Source organism: Arvicanthis niloticus, chromosome 17 (assembly GCF_011762505.2).
Source record: "Arvicanthis niloticus isolate mArvNil1 chromosome 17, mArvNil1.pat.X, whole genome shotgun sequence".
NCBI classification, from domain to species: Eukaryota; Metazoa; Chordata; class Mammalia; order Rodentia; family Muridae; genus Arvicanthis; species Arvicanthis niloticus.
The window spans coordinates 56,612,951-56,633,227 of NC_047674.1; the positions used below are offsets into that span (position 1 = coordinate 56,612,951).

The 20,277-nt window shown below is 44.8% G+C and overlaps 2 long non-coding RNA genes across 2 annotated transcripts in view; one reads left to right on the top strand and one right to left on the bottom strand.

The window, feature by feature from the left end:
- LOC143434880 (uncharacterized) lies at window positions 1-19,287 on the bottom strand. Its single transcript, XR_013104733.1, has 3 exons — window positions 16,130-19,287; window positions 12,769-12,851; window positions 1-227 (listed from the first exon to the last, which is right to left on the bottom strand). It is a non-coding gene; the product is annotated as an uncharacterized LOC143434880 (long non-coding RNA).
- Window positions 15,084-20,277, top strand: part of LOC143434881 (uncharacterized) — a 23,575-nt gene continuing 18,381 nt past the window's right edge. Inside the window, exons 1-2 of the long non-coding RNA XR_013104734.1 lie at window positions 15,084-15,235; window positions 19,688-19,777. This is a non-coding gene — a long non-coding RNA (uncharacterized LOC143434881). The remainder of the gene's footprint in view (window positions 15,236-19,687; window positions 19,778-20,277) is intronic.

Below are 20,277 nucleotides of genomic sequence, written 5' to 3' on the forward strand. Positions count from 1 at the left end.
AAACTGGTGATTTATTCCAAGTCACAGACCAACTTGTTGGCTGAATCCAGTTCTTCTGTTTCTAGTGCCCTTGTTTCCCCCAGTGTCTGGTCTTGCCTCTTTCTCTTCCCATGCGTTAGTACTTCTCTCTCAGGACCTTCACTGTTGCATTCCCTTCTGACTCGCCTCTTGCTCGGTCACCCCAGGGCACCAGGACAATCCTTTGGCACTGCTCCGAACAACAGCTCCTGTGTCACAAGGTGGCATCACCTCAGGTTTCAAGGTCACAAGGTTATCTCCTCCCTGTCCCTAGCTCCTTCCTCTCTCAGAAGAAACTTGTTCTAAGTAAGGCAATCTGTCTAGAATGAGATGTCAGCTCAGCAGCCCCCCAGGGCCAGTTCTCCCTAACTCTAGCCTTGTCTTTTTGTTTCTGGTTGCTACCCTGGGGAATGAAGAATGGTTGAACTCAGTGACTTTGGCACCTTCAGGCTTTGGTGTGAGTGCCTTAGTTTACCTGAGCTTGGGGACCAGTTATTCCAGATGACCCTGCCTTCCTCAGTCTTGATGCAGGTATTTCCAAATGTTCAAGGGATATACGACAAAGACCTGGGGACGCTCTGTGGGCCAGAACTTGAGAGCTGATGTGGAAACCTGGCTCTGAGACAAACAGTAAGTTGGGCCACAAAGAACTTCATGGCCCTCTGCTATTTGCTTTTCTTTTTTTCTACCTATAAATCTGTTCTTTTGCTCTGCCGTTTGCGTGGTTTTGAGAGGCCATTATCTTGTCAACATTGTTCCACAGCACTGACATTATCTCTTAATTACACAATTACTTTGTTATGTACTGTAGACCTAGTAATAAAATATTTGAAGTGTTTGAGCACAGGCAGTGTTTTTAAAAATACAATTTGATTCAAACCATCTCCTAAAAGTCACCCGCACAGACAAAAGGTGTCTCTCTGCTTCTTTTTCCCATTGAAACCGAGGTTCTGAGAGGAGAAGGGACCTGTTGTTTGTCACATACACTTATAAGAATAGCTTCTGCAACCATGGAAGCCTGTGTTAGACTATACGGCATCTGAAAGCAAGGTTGGAGGTGTGGCCTGGGTCTGATGACATCTGGGCCTTGAGTTACTCCTTGTCTATGGAAATGTGACCTGAGTTTTTTCCTACCCCAATGTTACCCACCAGACCTGTCTACGTCAGACAGTGGACCCAGGAAGGGAATCCTCTAGGAACTGGTTTGCTTTAAACCTGGTCCCACTTCTCATAAAGACTTGATTTTCGAACACCATGAAGCCACATGGGTCTACATCTCTTCTGCGTGTAAGAGTTGTGTTTCCTACAAGTATCTATCTATCTATCTATCTATCTATCTATCTATCTATCTATCTATCTATCTGTTTAGCTAGCATCAATCAATCTATGTATCTATGTATTTATCTATGTATCTATCTGTATCTATATCTGTATGTTTATGTATGTATGTGTTGTATGTAGCTTTGTTCTTCACTCTAGCTCCAGGAAGTGGCTATGCTACCAGACCCCTCCCAGCTTCCCTCGAATCCACAGATGAAAGACACAGACACACAGTTGTTCAATTTCAGCTTGCCTCTTGGCACAATTGCTGGGCACTACTATCTCCCACCGTTATTACTCCTAATTCCATTCCTCCCACCAGCCCTAAACTTTAGTGGGTTGTCCCATCTAGCCCCTGCTAAGCCCCTGACCGCCCACCTGTAGGAGTGGCCTGTGTGGCCACTGTTTTGAGATCTCGCTTGGGTCTTCAACCCTTCTCCATCAGAATCATGGCAGAACTCTGCCTTTCCTTCCTTACTTCTCCCTTTCCCTCCAGGGACCCAGAAGTCCCACCTGTACCTTCTGACAGCCGTTGGCCCATGGCTTCTTTACTGACAGATCAAGAACCAATTGGGAAACAGGACCTCAGCATCAGAACTACCCTTACATGTATGTATGTTGTATGTTATATGTATGTATGTATGTATCATCTATTTTATATCATCATATTATTATTATTTTTATTATTATAGTTTAGTGTATGTATGTAGTGTATGCCCATGTGTGCATATACCTGTTGGCATCTTAGGAGATCATGAGGCATTTAATTTAACTTCATCTCACTCATCTTAATGGTTGCTTTGGCTTCTGATGTATAATTCCCATTGGTTTTGATAGCCTTCTAAAAGCAGCTGCTTCAAAATTTTTGCATATTTGAGCAGTTCTAAAGTATGTTTAAGGTTTATTTATTTTTTAAAAAAATTATGTGTATGGAGGTACACATCTCTGTGTGGGTTTGTACGTGTGTAAGTGCAGTGGAACTGGGGGTGGTGTCCAGGTGGAGACTGAGGAGGATATCAGATCCACTGGATGTATAGGTGACAGAAGCTTACCGGGTGTGGGTGTTGGGAACCAAACTATGATCGCAGAATTCTCTGTAAAAGCAGTGAGCTCTGTTAACTGCTGAGCCAGTGGCATCTGTTATGATCTAGGTGAAGGTCACAAAGTTACCATGTGAAACATCTCCTGTAAGAGGTCTACTGGGGAGGGGGATGCGGAGGCTGCCTCTGGGCAAGGTGAGGGAAGAAGAGAATGTGGAGAGGAGGGACTGGACTTTTATAAGGGGGTGTAGTGCATGCTCAGGGGAGGATATGAGATTCTGGTGACAGTGGAAATGTGTTGCATCTTGGCAGCTAGTGATGGTGTGTCCTGCCATCATTAGGTCCCTGGGGCAGGTGGTAGAGACGCCTGCTTTCTAACTGCATCATTATTGGTGTTTCAAGGGATATTTTGGATAATAAGTGATAAAGCTTTATATGAATTACTGCTTGGAAATGTAATACATTTAATATATAAATATATAAATAATATAATAATATAAATAATATAAATATATAAATATAATATATAAATAAACATACAATGAGACTCGCTGCGTGTGATGTGACTCCTCCCCTTCTCTTGCTTCCTATCCTTGCTGCTCCTGAGCTGGTTCTGAAATGACTAGTTGACAGCCCCATGGCATGATTAAGGAGAAGGTGTGTATCGCAGACTTGAGAGATAGAGCAGAGTCTGAAGCAGAGCAAGTAGTAGACAATATGCAGTAGAGAAGCAGGAGCAGCAGAGAGTTGGAGGGAGAGGGCTGGGGAGAGTGAGAGGTGAACGCAGAGTGCTGGCAAGAGACAAGAAAGCTGGAGGAATAGCTGAGTTATGGGAAGGAGTAGCGTGAGGGAGGGGAGCCCGTGAGAAATGGGAGGAGGCAGGAAGAGCTAAGATGTTAGCACGGACTTTGAAATGTGTATCAGGTACTTGTGTTACTAATGGAGCCAGGAGGCCAGCATGTGTTTTGGTATATTAATAGATACCACTGGTAGCCATTTGTTTCTTCTGCCTGTGATAAGGAAAAGCTCTCCTTTTGATAGAGGGTAACCGGCTTCACAAGTTCCTGAGGGATGCTGGCTTTTGTTTAACCGACAGAATTTGGGGGAAATGGAGTTTCCTTTGGGCCTGACACTGGTCACCACCAAGATTTCTTGTGTGGCATATAATATTCTTTCAGAAATATTACATGTGTGTTAGAACTCACTCATGCTTTACTTGCTCTCTGTGCTACTTGTTGTTAACATTAAATAAATTGTATGCTTTGCCCTTCACCTTCCATTTAATGCTTAGATATAATTTTTAAATTATCATTTTGGCTTTGTGCATTTTTCTTGAAGTGGTAAACTAGAAACTCTAAGTAGAGTGAAAAACTAATGTGGTTATTGTATTTCCCAGAAAAACCCATTAAAATACTAGGGATATAGCCTTTAAAAAGGTAAATTACACCATATCACTAAAAAAATATTCAAACAAGGCAAAAAAGGGGCAAGAACTGAGAAGAAAAAGAGGGAGAGAGAAATAGAGAGAGAAATGCAGAGGGAGAGAGAGACAGAGAGAGACAGAAAGAGCTAGATGCAGAGAGGCAGAGCAAAAGACTGGGAGAGTATCTAAACAGAATGTCTGGACTATAATAGGAACAAGCCTGTGGCTCAACCGCTAGGCTGGGAAGTTTAGGGTAGAGGGTAGGGTATGTAACAGGTTAATAGAAAGATGCTGAGAAAGCCTGGAGGACAAGGACACTTCTATATGTTAAACAGGCACTCCAGCTGCTTGCCAGGGTTTGAAACTTAACAACATGGCTCTAAATCCCTCTCTTCCCATGAAGAACTGTACTTATAAAGAGTATCTCTCTATCCGTGGGTCCCTCCACTCTCATGGATCATCAGGCAAAACAATCCACAGGGCAGTGGGAGTAGACATGTCAAACGGGGCTCAGAAGCCCTGTGAATATGCACAGTGAATGGCTACCCTGGGGCCCACTGTCAGTAGGCAGATCAACATTAATTATAGTGATTCAAGGCTTACCAAGGTTTGGGGGACTGAGGGTAGGAATATGCAGGACGGGCAAAGGTTATTGTCTGGAGGCTTAGGATACCTGAAATGTCTTGTTAGCTTGGAGAAGCATTTCAGGAATCTCAGGTGCTGGGCGAACAGGTTTTTATCACGAGAAAGGAAATTGATCCTGTGATCAAACTAAGGCTACATGACATTCTTCAGGTAAGGAGTTTTGAATTCCCCAGACAGGATCAGAGAAGGAGAAGACCTACTAAAGAAGGGAGTCTTCCATACTGCACCAAGCTCAGACACTGTCTAGTCATGGTGAACTTCAACTTTAATTAGCAGAGATCTCTCTCTCTCTGTCTCTCTCTCTCTCTCCATCTCTTTCTCTCTCTCCATCTTTCTCTCTCTCCATCCATCCAGATATCCATCTAAACATCTATCTATCTGCCTACCTATCTGTCATTATTATTCAAGGTCAGCTTCAGCTAAATAGCAAGTTTGAGGCTAATGTGGGTTGCAAGTGTCCATGTATCAACACACACACACACACACACACACACACACACACACACACCCCTTAAATTTCATTATGTCAGTTGTAGTACAGTAAATTACATTACATTTAAATGGTCTAAACTCACCAATTAAAAGACAGAGATTGCCAGGCTAGAAAATAAAGTCAAAATAAAACAAAAATCTCAATTATATGTTGTATTGTAAATGTAAAGATACACAGCAATTTAAGAGAATGAATAAAAAGATTTATTGTTTAGATAATAATCAAGGTAATTGAAGTGATAGACATTTTGCAAGCACTATGAAAAATAATTAAGTGGGTACTCAGAAAACCAAAAACAATATTAGCATATTTAGTCCAATAAATTCAATGCTGTTGATATATGTAGAAGTACTGAAGGAAGGGTCTTGAAGCAATATTTGCAAATGTTCATAAAAACAGCATTATTCAAAACAACCACGAGGCAGAAACCATCTAAAAGTCATTCATTGCTGATTAGATGAACAAAGACATGCCAAAATATTACTTAGCCTTTACTAACAGGGCAATTCTTGTACATACAAGGTATAGATAAAAATCAAGGGCTTTGTGCTAAGCGAGACCAGGCAGTCTTTGAAAGGAAAATAATGTATAATTCTAATTCTCTAAGGTACACAGAGTGTGTGCTGTGCCATGAAGCATTCTTTAGCACCAGAGAACCTTCAGCAAAGAGAACCTTGGTTATAACTGTAGAAAGGCACACAGAGGTTACAGTGTGGCCAGGGAGGAATGCATCTGATGTCATTTCATGTTTACAGAGTTTCAGTTTTTAAGTTGGAAAAGTTCAGACATTCATTGTGTAGCAACCTGAACATTTTAACCCCACTAAATGCTTAGAAATAGTTACAATGAGAGGGATGTGGTGTAATTGGAAGAAAAATCGAAATTGATACGGTTACAATGGTTTCAGACAATGTAGACTCAAGGCAAGGAAAGTTATCAGGAAAAAAGAGCATTCCAGAATGATACAAGGATCCATACACTAGGGGACACAACTATTCTAAACATGTATGTACCCAACAATAGATAGCGAAACATACAAAGCAAAAAAATGGACAGAACTAGAAGCTGAAAACTGCAGGATTGTAGTCTGATACTTTAACAGCTATCGCTTTAAATTTTATACACTCCCTGCCCTACCCCCACCCCAGAAGTAGTACAGGAGCTGAAATAGTATAGGAGCTCTAAGCACAATGGTTAGCAAATGATTGGATGAAATACACATTTTTAAAGTGACATTCTGTGTCTTGCTCAACCTCACCTTGTTTCCCATCTTTATTTATGTAATTGCTTTTCCCCTCAGTCCTCCTCCCCTCCCCTTCTACTTCTTTCCCACTTATTTATTTTCTTTTACTGTGTTCTCATAATGCTTCTTTCTCTTGCCCTTTAATGGGCACATACCCTACATAGCACCAATATCACACAACGAGGTCTTTGTAAATGCAAATGAAACAATTTTGTATCAAATTATTGTTTTAGTTCCTTTTCTCTATTTCTGGGATAAAATACCCTGAGAAAAGCAACTCAAAAGAGAAAAGGTTTATTTCAGTTTACATTTCCAGGGTAAAGGTTCTTCATCGTGGTTGGAAAGGCTGGTAGTAGTTGGAAGGCAGGAGCTGGCTGGTCACAGTATCCGACACTCTCGGACACTCTCCTCCTCCTCTAGGTTTTGTAATCTTTCCAAACAGTGCCACCAACTGGGGACCCACTGTCCCAACATGTGAGCCTATTGGGGACATTTTTTATTCAAACCAAACCTCCCTGGACTCTGCTCTGGGTGTCTGCTGTAAACTGCTTTGGAAATTTACGACAAGATCACTGGAGACCAGAGTTCCTGGGAAGTAAGGCTTTCCAGAGAAGGCAAAATTAGAATTTGAATAGAGCTCTGAATTGATGGAATGGCCATTCCAGAAGGCCATGCCAGTTCATCTCTCTTAAAGCATGGTAAGTTAACTGGCTGTCCATATGATATCAAGCAAAGGTCATGCACACATGTCACCCTCTGTTGTGTTGTTCATGCCCCCTCCTTGCCTCCTTCCTTGCCTCTTTCCCACACTTTTCAGAGGCAGGTCCTCTATGATTACTGTAGGTTTCTCCTCCTGGGACTCTCCATTACCAGAATAGCCTAATACCTTGGCATCTCCCATGGACCAAGAAGCACATTGGTGCTGATGTTGTGGGGCCATTGACTGTCTCATCAACGTTAGACCAGGCTTCTGTGCATTGGCTATGGGCATGCTACCTGCCCCTGATGTCCGTGGGGACCTTTTTCTGTTCCCTGGTCTCTCTGGGTGAGGAACACTTCCCTCCAGTGTGGGTTGGAAGCTGTTCATGTTGCCTGAGAAAACATTGATAAAATGTTCTGTCCAGGCAGCTTGCATCGTTGAAGAGTCTTTTGAAAGAACTGGAACATAAAGCACCCATGTGACTCTGTGTGTGTGCCCGCACGTGTATGTGCATGCTCCTGTGTGCATTTGTGTGTATGTGTGTGCATGTGTGTGTGTGTATGTGTGTGAGCATGTGTGTGCATGTGTGTGTATGTGTGCATTGTGTTTGTGCATGTGTGTGAACACAAGTGTGTGTGTGTGTGTGTGTGTGTATCCCTGAGGCTCAGTGTTCAGCCAGCTTTGCAGAATAGTCAAGTCCTAGGCTAGTGAGAGCCCCCATCTCAAAACACAAAGTGGAAAGAACCTGGATAGTAACACTGGAGATGTCCTCTGACCTCGACAGGAATCCTTACACCCGCTCTCCCTCTTACCCTTCCACACACAGATACACTTTTTGGAAAGCTTTTGGCCTCTTATAATACTGGGTTAAATTTCATGTACTGTTGAAATAACTGAACTCATTTCTTGGAGAGAACAGGGAGATTGGGAGATATTGGTCAAAATATTTCAAGATTCTGGGTTTTATCCTAGGCTGTTGTGACTCTCAGTGGACAATAATGAACCTTACATTGTAAAATTACTAAGGGGTTGTCTCCTAATGTTCTCATCTCAAAAAATAAGCATGTGAGGTGATGGTTAATCATTTAACCCTTCCATGATGTATTCACATATCAAAAAAAAAATCACATCAAGACCCATAAACACAAAAAATCACTATTTGTTAATTAAAATGAAGTGTTAAGTTGGGTGTGGTGGTACACACCTGTAATTCCAGCACCAGGAAGGGGGAGCCAGGAGGGTCATGAGTTCAAGGCCATCTTTGACTACAAATGGAATCAAAAGCCATCCTGGGCTACAAAGGACCTACCTAAAAACCACAAATAAATAATGTATTTTAAACAGTGAAAATAAACCAATTTCTTATACGGGTAGCTCTGTTCCCTTTCCATCTCTGTTAATGCGGCTATCTGGAAACATTTTTGAAATAGTCTTTGCAATTCTTTGAAGTTTTCATTCATTCTGCAATGCATATCAATTACATCCATTCACCACTGTCTCTCTACAGACACCCTCACCAGACCTTCCTCCAAAGCCCTCATTCTCTCTTTTAAAAATCATTATTAATAACCCCTTGAGCACAATGTGCTGCTTGTATGCACATAGGGGTAGGGCTGTCTACTGGAGTGTGGCCGATCTATCTGAGGCCATATTTCTCATAGAAAATGGCTCTATTATCTGCCAATAGTTCCTCCAATAGGGTGGATAATTGGGGTCCCCTCCATGATCCAGGTTGGATTTGTACTGACTTGATCTTGTTTTGATATGATCATGCCATGAGCTCATAAGTACAATAGCCCTGTCATGTCCAGAGGCAGCATCCACGGCACACTTCATTGCCAGCTCTTATTTTTTTTTTTTCCGCCCTCTCCTATGTCTGCTTCTCCCTAAGCTAAACACTGGGAGTCAGACCCTGTGGGTCCTAGGAACAGAGACAGATGTTTTTCTTAAAAAGGTGAACTCTCATTTTAATAGAGCTGGACCAGACTCAAGAATGGGTCGACAGAAAACTCATCCACACTCATCTCTTCACGTTTCCATATGTGTGGCTTCTGATTTCTGTTAATGGATTAAAGTAATGTGAGGGTCTTCTTAACTGGAAGCTCTGATCCTTGGAGATCCCTCTGTTCTTCCTCACTCTTCCCCTGCTCCCCACTTTCAAGCCTTTGAAATTCAGTATGTGTTATACTCAGCTCCTGTCAGTTTAGAGCAGCTGCCTTGAGGGTTCAATCGCACAGCTGGTATGTGGGCCCCATAGTGGACCCAGATCTCAGATCCCAGGATTCCACCTCCTTTTCTCCCATAAAACAAACTCTAAGACAGATTCTCCCTTCCCCCTACCACTGCAGTTGTCATGGGCTGAAGGCTTCCCCTCCCCACTCCAGCCCTCCAAGCTCATGGAGCAGTGCCTGTGGGGTGCACACTCTAGCCACAGGCGTTGCAGCCTATGGGTGCTGTGTTGAGTCTCACAGATGAGCTTAGCAAATGCTGACTGACCTAACTTCCACCAAAGGGCATATGGGTTAAAGACCCCACTGCGAGAAGGTCACAGATTGAGGATGGCACCTGTGGTTACAAGTGTCAGGGACAAAGAAAAGGCTGAGCTGACAGTTTCCTACTCCTGAGACAAGCTCTCATCAGCTGTGTCACCCGTAAGATTAGGAGAGCAGCTCAGAACAATCAGGAAGGTTGTCTACAGTGTGAATATACAGCACCATCATTAACGGAGAACTACACCCTGAGGATATTTCATGGCTAGAGGTATTAGCGCATGCTATTTCAAAAATTTCTTGTGTATTTTTTATCACATGAGTAGTAAATTTATTTCACAGTATGTTGTCCTTGTGAGTTCTAACCATAAATTTGACACAGTTCAGGAGAAGTCTCAACTGAGGAATTGCTGAGGTCACACTGTACTGTGTAAATATCTGTGAGAGAGTGTACTGATGGTTAGCTGATGTAGGAGGGCCCAGCCCACTGTGGGCAGCACCATTCCCTGTGCAGGCAGTCTGGAAACGCATACAGAAGCTGTCTAAGCATGAACATGTAAGCAAGCCAGAAAGCATCACATGTCCTTGGTTTCTGCTTCAAGTTCATGCTGAGTTCCTGCCCTGACTTCCCTCAACGACTGACTGTGACCTGGAAGCACATGTCACATTACTCCTTCCCTCCCCAAGCTGCTTTTGGTCAGAGCTTTAATCACAGTAACAGAATGAAGCTAGAACACATGTGAACATAATCCTGGAGCACATATGGACTTGAAAAAAATTAGCTGAATGAGGTTATCCTGTCCCCCACACCTTATGACAGTCCTCCACCTCAGTGAGAATGACCTCTAAACTCTGTGATGGCCATGAGACTCTATCCCAAGCCTGCACCTCTGTGTCCTGTCCCTGTTGCCTTACTCCAGGTTCCAGCCACACTAGGTTTCTTACTGTTTATTCTTTTATCAAAGTCACACCAAATCCATTCCATTTCACAGCCTTTAAAACATTTAGAAACAGACTCATACTGTGTGAATTCTGCTATTTTCTGGGTCAGTTTATGTTGTTAAAATTTTCCATGCTATTGCACACAGCTATGATTCACTCTTTTTCAGTGCTGTATAGTATTCCATATATATATATATATATATATATATATATATATATATATATATATATATCTTTGTGTTGTTTCTAGATTTTCTTTTTCTGTTTTTCCCCAAACCAGATTATTATGATCATTTTGGGCAGGCACCCTGGGGCTCATGTGGTGTCTGTGGCTTGTAAGTGTACATACCATTTATAGGTCTTTTTATTCCTCGTTTCTCAATGTTTGCTCTTGCATAAGAATGGACTCTTCTCATTGCAGGCTACTCCGTCTGTCTGTCTGTCTGTCATTGTATACATATACATGCTCATAAGTGCAGGCACATGTGCACATGTATGTGTGCACATATGGAGGCCAGAGGTTAACCCTGCTTGTCATTTCTCATGAACCACTCACCCTGTTTTCTGAGACAAATCTTTCCATTGATTTTTTGACCTTGCTGATTAGTTTGGGGTGGCTGGCAAGCAGGCAGGTCCCATTTCCCTGCTCTTGGCTCTGGCAAAACAAGCACCTCCACTCCACCATGCTGACTTTATTTTTACACGCATTCTGTGGACTGATGTCAGGTTCTCATGCTTGTAAGGCAAGCACTTCACCAATGGAGCCATGGCTCTAGCCCTTCACTGTCCTTTTCTTGTGGCCAAACTCCTTCTGGTATTCTAGGAACAACTGGGACACGAACCTCTGTGAGATGTCTTCCCTCCAGTTCTTGTCCCCAATACCTGGTACATGTTCCATACCAGACTTCTCTCCCTCTGCAGTTCCTCAGTGATGTTTCTCATAATTAAACTAGCTCTCTGTGTGCTCAGACCTGCTATACCACATACCACATCCCAGTGGTCTCCTAACAACAGAAGTTTATTTCTCACAGGTTGGAGACCTGATAAACTCAAAATCAGAGGCTGGTAGATATGGCCACTAGGCTTCCCTCTCTGGCACACAGTGGAACCTTTGGGCTGTCCTTCTCATCACTGAAGGAAGAAGCAGTTGCCCTTGGGCTTTCTTGCAAAGGATACTGTCCGTTGGGAATTATGACAGTAACACATTGTCTTGGTTACTTTTAAATGTTAATTGGACTCAGCCTGGGAACAGAGTCCTGATGAGGAATTTTTCATCAGGTTGTCCTATAAACATGTTCCTGGGAAATTGTTTTGATTGATGTGGGAAGACACAGCTCACCGTTGGTGGCACCATTCCCTAGGCAGGAGATTCTGAACCGTATATGGGCAAAAGCTAGCTGAGAGCAAGAGGCAGAGATTCATGCATGTACTCTGTCTGCTCCTGAGTGTGGACTAAGTGCTCTATGTTCCTGCCTTGATTTCCCCACAATGATGGACTGTTACCTAATCGGTCCTTTCTTCCCTACGTTGCTTTGGTCAATGGAACACATTTTAGGATGTACAAATGTCCAGACAACAGCATCTTCTTAATCCCATGCAGCTGGATGGAGTCAAGCTCTCTGCCTTCTCTGTGATGCAATGATCCCCCAAGGCCCCTCCCTAGAACCCTCCCTAGCTGTCACACCTGCTCTCCTCTACCCATCATTTTCTTCCCGGGAGCCGGTTAGCTTGCTCCCAGAGTGCTCTGGGAGGATTCCTTTTGTCACAGCGACTTCAGGTGCTGTGACAGGTGCCAATGCAATACGGGCATAAAAAGGGTAAAAACTAGTGTGATGGCTCAACTTGTACAAGCTCATGCCAAGCCTACTATCTGAATTCATTCCTCAGATTGGCAGAAGGACACAGCCAGCTTTTGAAGGTTGTCTTCTGATTCCTGCACATGTGCCACTGCACGTGTGTACCTCTCATCCCACAAGGTATTTATTTAAAGAGCAAATGCTGCTTCCATACATGCTAAGTGAAAGGCTCCAGAAAGCCATACAAAACAAAAACAAAACAAAACAAAAACAACAACAACAACAAAACAAAAAAACCCACAGATATGTGGAGGGGGTTGATTGGGCTGATATCAAGGAAATGCTACTGTCTGGCCCACTGGGGTGCATCTTTTAGGCTGAACTGAAGGGCAGAGAGCATGGTGACCCCTAGCTCTGTGCCTTAGGTTGCAGTCTAAGGCCTGAGACATGATAGAAACTAATGTGTATGTGTTGACCCCAAGTAAATAAGGGAATGAATAAATGAATATTGGGTGAAAAAACCCTCCTAAATGTGAATCATGAAAACAAATAACCAGAAAACTGAATGTGGATGAAACAGCCCATAAAAAGTGTGGACAGCTTTGGCAAACACCCTTGAGCTCACCCATGAATGTCTGTACACCCTACACATGCAGTACCTGAAGAAGCCAGAAGAGGGCATCAGATCCCCTGGGTAGCTGATTGTGAGCTGCCATCTTGGTGCTGGGAACCGAACCTAGGTCTGAAAAAACAAACACTACTCTTAACCACCGAGCCACCAACGCTTTGTGGGTTAAACATTTTGTTAGTGAAGATACAGTAGAACATTAAACTAGGTTAAAACTCTTCTATGTGGGTGACAAGGTCATATTAAAGCCATGCCATTTATTTGTCTGGAAAAGGGGAAAGAGGTGTTTTTGTTTTGTTTGTGTTTTTGTTGTTGTTGTTGTTTTGATTACTAGGTCATATTTTATGTTGCAAAGAATCAATTATTTGGTTACTACTATAATCTGATTTTCGTACTTCATCCTATGAAGGCTAGAGTGAACAGGTGCTCTTGAGAGCCAAGACTCACAGAAGTTTGATGTGCTTCATTTTTCCTAAAAAAATCTTTCCCAACTGTTATTTTTCTAGTACTTGTAACTTCAACTTTAAGATGAAGACACTGACATGAAAAAGGCTGCTGCTGAATTCTACATATATTTTAAATGGTATCATTAAAAATAAGAGGTGCTAGCCTCTTATCTGGCACCATCCTTTAAAAACTATAATTTTTAAAACTTGTTCTGTATTACCTATACCTATTTCAATACAGACAATATTTTAATTTGTAGCTTTAATCTGTAGCTATCAGCTTAGCATTAGTGTATCTGACAAAGAAAACTAAACTTTAGGAGTTTTAGAAAAAATGTTTAAGGGCTTTGGTTCAGTAGAATATGCTTTTTAAAGAGATCTTTTTTTTTTTCTTTTTGTAGATGTGTATATGTCTGTGTGTGGTTACGTGCACATGACTGCAGTTGCCCATGGTGGCCAGAAGAGGGCATCAGATCCTTGTGGCTGGAGTTACAGATGGCTGTGAGCCACCCAACATTGGTGCTGGGACCTGAACTCAGAGCCTCTGCAAGAACAATAAATGCTCTTAACTACTGAGTCATCTCTGTAGCCTGGGTCAGGAGAATTTTAACTAGAACAAAACTGTTTGCTTAGTCCTGGGGCTGGATTGCTGGCCTAGCATACTGAGGCCTGGGTTGGATTCTCAGTACAACCCAAAAAGGCACACAATGGTGGAGGCACAAAAGCCTCCAATTCCAACCATGGCAGTGGTGGAGGCTGAAGGATCAGCAATGCAGGCTCATTTTCAGCCTCAGTCAGCTCAAGGCTCACCCAGGTGACAGGAGACTCTAATTACTATTACTGTTGTTGTTGTTTTTATTATTATTATTATTATTATTATTATTATTATTATTATTATTATTATTTTACTTATTCATTTTATATCCCACTCACTGCCACCCCCCAGTCCCTTTCCACCCCAATCCTTCCCTCTTCCTTCTCCTCTGACTGGATGGAGGCTACCCCTGGGTGTCCCCCAGCCCTGGCACTTTTAAGTCTCTATGAAGTTAGGCACATCCTCTCACTCTGAGGCCAGACAAGGCAGACCAGCTAGAAGGACATATCCCATGGGCGGGCAACAGCTTTTGGGATAGCCCCGGCTCCAGTTGTTCAGGACCCACATGAAGACCAAGGTGCACCTCTGCTACATATGAGCAGGGAAGTGAAGGTCCCGCCCATGTATGTTCTTTGGCTGGTGGTTTAGTCTCTGGAAGTCCATAAGGGTCCTGGTTAGTTGTCTCTATTGGTCTTCCTGTGGAATTTCTATCCCATTAGGGGCTGCAATTCCTCTTCCTGTTCTTCCAAAAGAGTCCCCCAGCTCTATCCACTGTTTGGTTGTGGGTGTTTACATCTGTGTGAGCCAGCTGCTGGGTGCTGGGTAGAGCCTCTCAGAGGACAGTCTTGCTAGATTCTGTCTGCAAGCATAACAGAGTATCTGTCATTAATAGTGTCAGGGATTGGTGCTTGCCCATGGGTCGGAGAACCTGTTTATAAACAACAAATGAAAAACAGCTTACCCAACACATCCATTCTTTCAACAAATAGACTTAGAATAGGCTCTGTGTGCCAGGTGCTGCCCCAGGAGCTGGCAGTTCAAAAGGAACGAGGTAGAGCAGCTGCCCTTGTTAGTCTTCTCTGGGGTGGGCAGAGCCTGCCCCTAGGTACCCATCCCCCAAAGCCGAAGGCAAGCATACATTGTGGATGAGGTCTGTGGCTCCTGACAGGTGAGAGCCAAACAAGATGCCACTTCAGGTCATGGACAGATGATCCCAGGCTGGGTGGAGGCCAGAACCTGGAGCCAATATCCTTGCTGTCACTTTGTCCTCAGTGGCCTTTGGTCCTTTCTATGAGGTGGCTGGAATGGGTCCTGAGCAGGAAAATATGAGCTTTTTCTACTTTCTCAACAGCAGGGCAGTGTACTCAGTGGTCACCTGGCTCTTATAGAGGCAACTGGGTGCTTACCAGACTTTCACAGAGCGTGGGCTTTCTGGAAACCAGGCTGGGAGCTTCAGGGTGAGTTGGCAGCTCTGGGGAGCCAGGTCAGGGTCAACAGGATCGTATGGCCTTGTTTAGATGCTTGGGATTTTATTTTAGAGCCTGTGTCATTTGGCTTTGTGTGTCGGGAAGCTACTTTCCACAGCCTCAGGACTCTGCACCGCTGTGGTTCTTGGCATGGACATCCATCCGATGTCCACAGATCAAACTTCAGGGCAGATGGAGGGCTGCACTCTCGTTCTGCACTCCTCCCTGTGTCTCTGTGCAGGGCTCGCAGGATTGCATGGGATGAAATGGCTTCAGTGTCCTTTCAACTTGGTCCTCCCCGTTCTAAACATTATTATTCGTAGTTTATTCACGTTGGTATATTTGCCCGCCTGCATGCCTGTGCACTGTGAGTTTGCCAGACACTAGCAGAGACCACAAGACAGAGTTGGAGTCCTTGGAACTGGAGTTGTAGACGGTTGTGAGCTGCCACATAGGTTCTGGGAATTGAACTGGAGTCTTTTGCAGGAGCAGCAGCCAGTGATCTAACCATCTCATCAGCACGTTTCCCCTTCCTTTCTAAGGGCTTTCCCTCCACCCAAGATGCTGGCAGCTGAAGTTTGGTTTCACCAACTGTCTCTTTCTCCCCCCTCCTGTTTTCCCTCTCTCTCCTGCTTCCTGCTTCCTCCTTCCATGTCTTCACCCCTGCTCTCTCCAGATTTTCTTCCATGCTCCCTCACTCCTTGGCCTATCCCTCTCCTAATTCTCCTTTACTTCCTTTGAAGGCCAGGACTGTCTTCTCATTCCCTTTGTCCTCCCTGCTCCTCTCTCTGTCTCTCCCCCCCTTTCCCTGTCATCCCCCTCCCTCTTCCTGCTTCTTCTACTTCCTTCTTTCTCACAGGTCTGTTTTTACGGGCAGCTGCTTACCCAGGGTGATCCATCTTCAGGTCAGGGAAGTCTTCCCTCTCCAAGTTAATCTCCAGATACTTCTCCCAGGGCCTCTTGATGTTAGAGATTACACACCTTCATCTCAAGCAAAGCCTTCCGGTCCACAGAGGGATCACAAACAAAAGGCAGCACATGTGTGTGTTTGCCCTGCCCCATGTGCTCTTGGCCTTGTTGTCGTGTCTGTGTCTGCTAAGGGGTCTTCCTCATTCCTTCCCTTATCTGGGTCTGTTAAGAGTCTCCGTGGCACTTTACTGCCCTATGGGGTATTGTAATTGGTCTTCATTGGTTGCAAGACACAGACTGACTCAGACTGGTTCAGCAAGGACCAGCAAGGACAAAGCCAAGTTGTGAGGAGCTGGGCTCCTGAACTCCATAAGAAAGCCCAGTGACCTGCTTCTTGAAAATAGACTTTATGTCTTACTTGGTGTGATGAACATATCAAGGATCCCTTAAGGGGGATGAAGTTTAGTTAACAAACAGCTCTGGGAAAGACTTCAGTTCATACTAACACACAACTGGCTATCATTAGTTAGATAGAACACAGATTTTTTTTTTTTAATGAAAGTGAACTTTGAACTAAGGCATAATTTCATTCACAATAGCTGGAGATGTGAAGAGGTCAGGCAAGAAGGCTTTGTCACTTGGCCGAGGCCCTAAACATCCTGTCACCTCCCCTGGGACCTGTGAGTGACCTCCATGGTCCCAATTCCCACAATGCAGAGCTTGTGTGAGGCCTGCTGAATTACCACCGGGCTCCTAGGCATCCATGGTGAGAAAGGTCCTCTAGACACTTTCTGACTTGAAGCTAATGTCCAGCAAGAAGAGATCTTTCCAGTTCATCTGACTTAGAGTCCAGGCCCAAGGTGGGCTACTCTCAACCATTCAAAGTGATATCCTTTTGTGTCTCCCACTAAATCTTCCTCAACAGGTTCTGTTAGCAGTGAGTAGCTCTGACAGACTTTGAGGTTCTAGTCTCCAAGAATAGCTTTACTAACCAGGACTCCCCGCACCATGCTCTTCTTAGACACAGAGTCAATGGAACTCTCCCTCCACCCCTACCCCCATCCTGGGAATCCCAGTAGCCCACTGATCTGGTCCCCCAGAAAGAAGCCAAGGGTCAAGGAAGCCAATCCCCCTTACTATAGGCACGGGGTTTTGCATGGACTGCTTTTCCACATCCTCCCCAGGAGGAGAGTTCTGTTCATTTAGCCTGCCTGCCTGCTGGGCCTGCCATGGGTGGATACTGTTCTCAGCATTAGTGTGTATGTGTCTGGCTATGAAAAGCACAACACTCACTTGCTAGTGGCTTAAGCTACCTAGGCGTTCATTGGCTCCCTGAGAGAATGAGGCCCTAGCAAGGTGTCCAGTGACGGAAGGTCAATGACTCAGCATGGCTCCCGGGAGCCCAACTATTGCTGTCCTTTGCTGCTCTCTGCCTCCCTGGAGATGCCAAGATGGATAACCCAGCTCCCAACAGCATCAAAAGACCAAAGACAGGATCATGGTGCAGAGGAACCTTCACTTCTCCTTCTGAGGGTGAAAGGCATCTTTCCAAGGAGCGCTCAGCAGACTTCCCTTTATAGTTCATTGAAAGTATCTGGGTCACATGACCCTATGCCTGTTCCTCGACCAACCATAGGCAAATAGGTGTGGGATAGACTGCTGGCTGCCTTGGGCCATTTGTAGTGTACTGTTCATGGGAAGGATGTTAGCATCTCTTAGGAGCTGAGAGCTTAGAGGCAGATAGCACAAACCACAGCACTTATACCAGTAAGAAGCTATGAACGTGTAAGTGAATTCCGTCAAACACAGACAAAGAGGGAAGCAGTTGTCCCAAATCTCTGAGGGTAGCTGGGACATCAGCCAGTCCTCTTCTGCAAGAATCCTGATGTTCAGGATAGACCTGTGTGGAGGGAGCTGTCAATGAGAAAGATGTATGTAAGTACTTGAGGCAGATGAAATAGCTCTAGGAAACTAGAAACACACACAAGAGGGTCGAGCTTGTGGCTCTGGGCATGACATGGGTCACCAGCAGGCTTCCTTATAGGCGGGGGCTTTGGTGGGGATCAAGGCTAACAGATTCATTTGCTTGTTCCATGAAAAGCTAACGTTTAAGGCTTAGCTTGTCACAGGGAATTCTGGACAGCTCTGTGGGATTCACACCCTAGTGGAAGGTAAGAAGTGAATAAGGAGGACAGATCCCTGAGGGTGCCACCATTCAAAGGTGGCAGGGGCAGTGCCAGGGGAGCCTTGGGCAGACGCATGGACACTTAAAGAGAAGACGGCACCATAGGTGGAATCTCCCTGGCTGAGCTGAGTAACTTTCTAACATACACAAACACAAAGCCTTGGTTTTAATCCCCTGCACAATTAATAATAACAACAGTCAAAAGAATGGCCCGAGAGCCAGTGGAAGCCAACCCGTGTGCCCTCACTCCCATGGACTCCATGTCCTTGAGGACTTCTGTACTGGTTACTTTTCTACGGCCGTGATAGAACACCATGACCAAGTGTTTGGTGGCTGCTCATGTTTAAGGCTTGTATTTGGGGTGAATTATTTGGGATTCGTGCTTCCTCCTGGTGTGAGTAAGGCCATTTCTATCGTCCCCGAGAGCAGAGGATGAAGGTATCTCTTGGTTACACAAGAAATCTTACCATGGGAAGAAAATGGAGTGTAGAATTGGAGAGTCTTACTCCATTTCCAGAGTGAAAGAAAATGACTGGCCCTGGGGTTGGGGGGAGAAGGAAAGACAACAGGACACATGGCAGTGACACATCCCAGGACCAGTGACCAAAGACACTCCACACCTTTCTCCCTATCTATAAAGGACAGTACCTCAGCAGCAATCCTTCTGCTCTGAGTCCCAGGATCCCAGGGCTGAGAGCAGCCTGGGGCTCCAAGTGCCGCCTCCCCATAATACTCCTCTGCTGCCTCCTAGAGGCCACTTCCAGGATAGCTCCCCCCCCCTTTCTTTCAAGGTGCAAATGACCTTACTCTTGTCCTATCTGGCCCACAAACCCTCTGTAGTTTGTGGTGTTCAAGGCAACAATGAAGAGTTCCCCAAAAGTGTTCCCACCCTCTAGCATAGGCAGGGAAGCTGTTTTACTGTGTAGGGAGTGAGGCCATAAGAAAGCAAAATCTCTGTCTATCATTCCACGGGGTGGGGGTGGGGGGCTGGGGTGGGGGTAGGGGGTAGGGGGTAGGGGAGGAAAGGAGAATCCAAGAGCCGATCTCAGAATCTTCTGCTCGAGGGCCATCTGTGGAGTAACAAGGCCTCACGTCTGTGCTCTGGGGTCTTTCTTGCTGTGTGGTTTGCTGACAGTGTACAGAAAGATACACCTCACTTACTCCTTTTTACAGTGCTGGGAAACAGTCTGCCCTTCTTCCCATCAACCCTCTCAGTGTCTTGAAGGACATTACTCAACCCTGAACCAGCCAGACACCCTCAAGTGGTTCTTCCCTCTCTAATGCTCTGGTTCTGGGAAGCGAGGCTGTTTTCTAGCCTGCTTTAAAGCATCACTTGGGGCTCGCAAAAGCCCCCATTTTAGGTGATGAAGTCTGCTGACATCTGCCGACATTTCATCCTGTTTTCTCTGTCTACTTGGAGCAACAAACAAGCTCAAATGGTAGGTGACTTCGCCCACTGTCTCATCAAGGAGGGGGGTGGGAACATTCCCAGGGCCGAGAGTGAATCCAGTGGCATTTGAAGAGTGGGATTTAATTTGATAGTTTATATTCTGCGTAGGTTACTCCTCTATTCGATTCAAGTAAACAGCTACCTACTGCCACAGCTGTCTCTACACCAGAGAAGAAACATGGTGTGGGGGATGGGGTTCAAAGGGACTTTAGGACCCTGAGGACTGGGAGTGGCTGGCGTGGTGTCGGTAAAGGCTGAGCTGGGTGGAGAAGATTCTGGTTTTCATCCTTCTCTGGCCTTTACAGTAAAAGTGTGGGCTCAGAATAAGTGATCAATGAGCCCCACCCCCCTGCCCACTCTGAACCCCACACTGGGGAGCTCAGAAGAGGGAACTGAAGATCCGAGGTCTGAAACTCAGAGATAACCTTATCTCAGTTTCTCATAGGACCTCTGGCCATGCTTGGAGGATGTTAGGAAACTGAAAGGCTG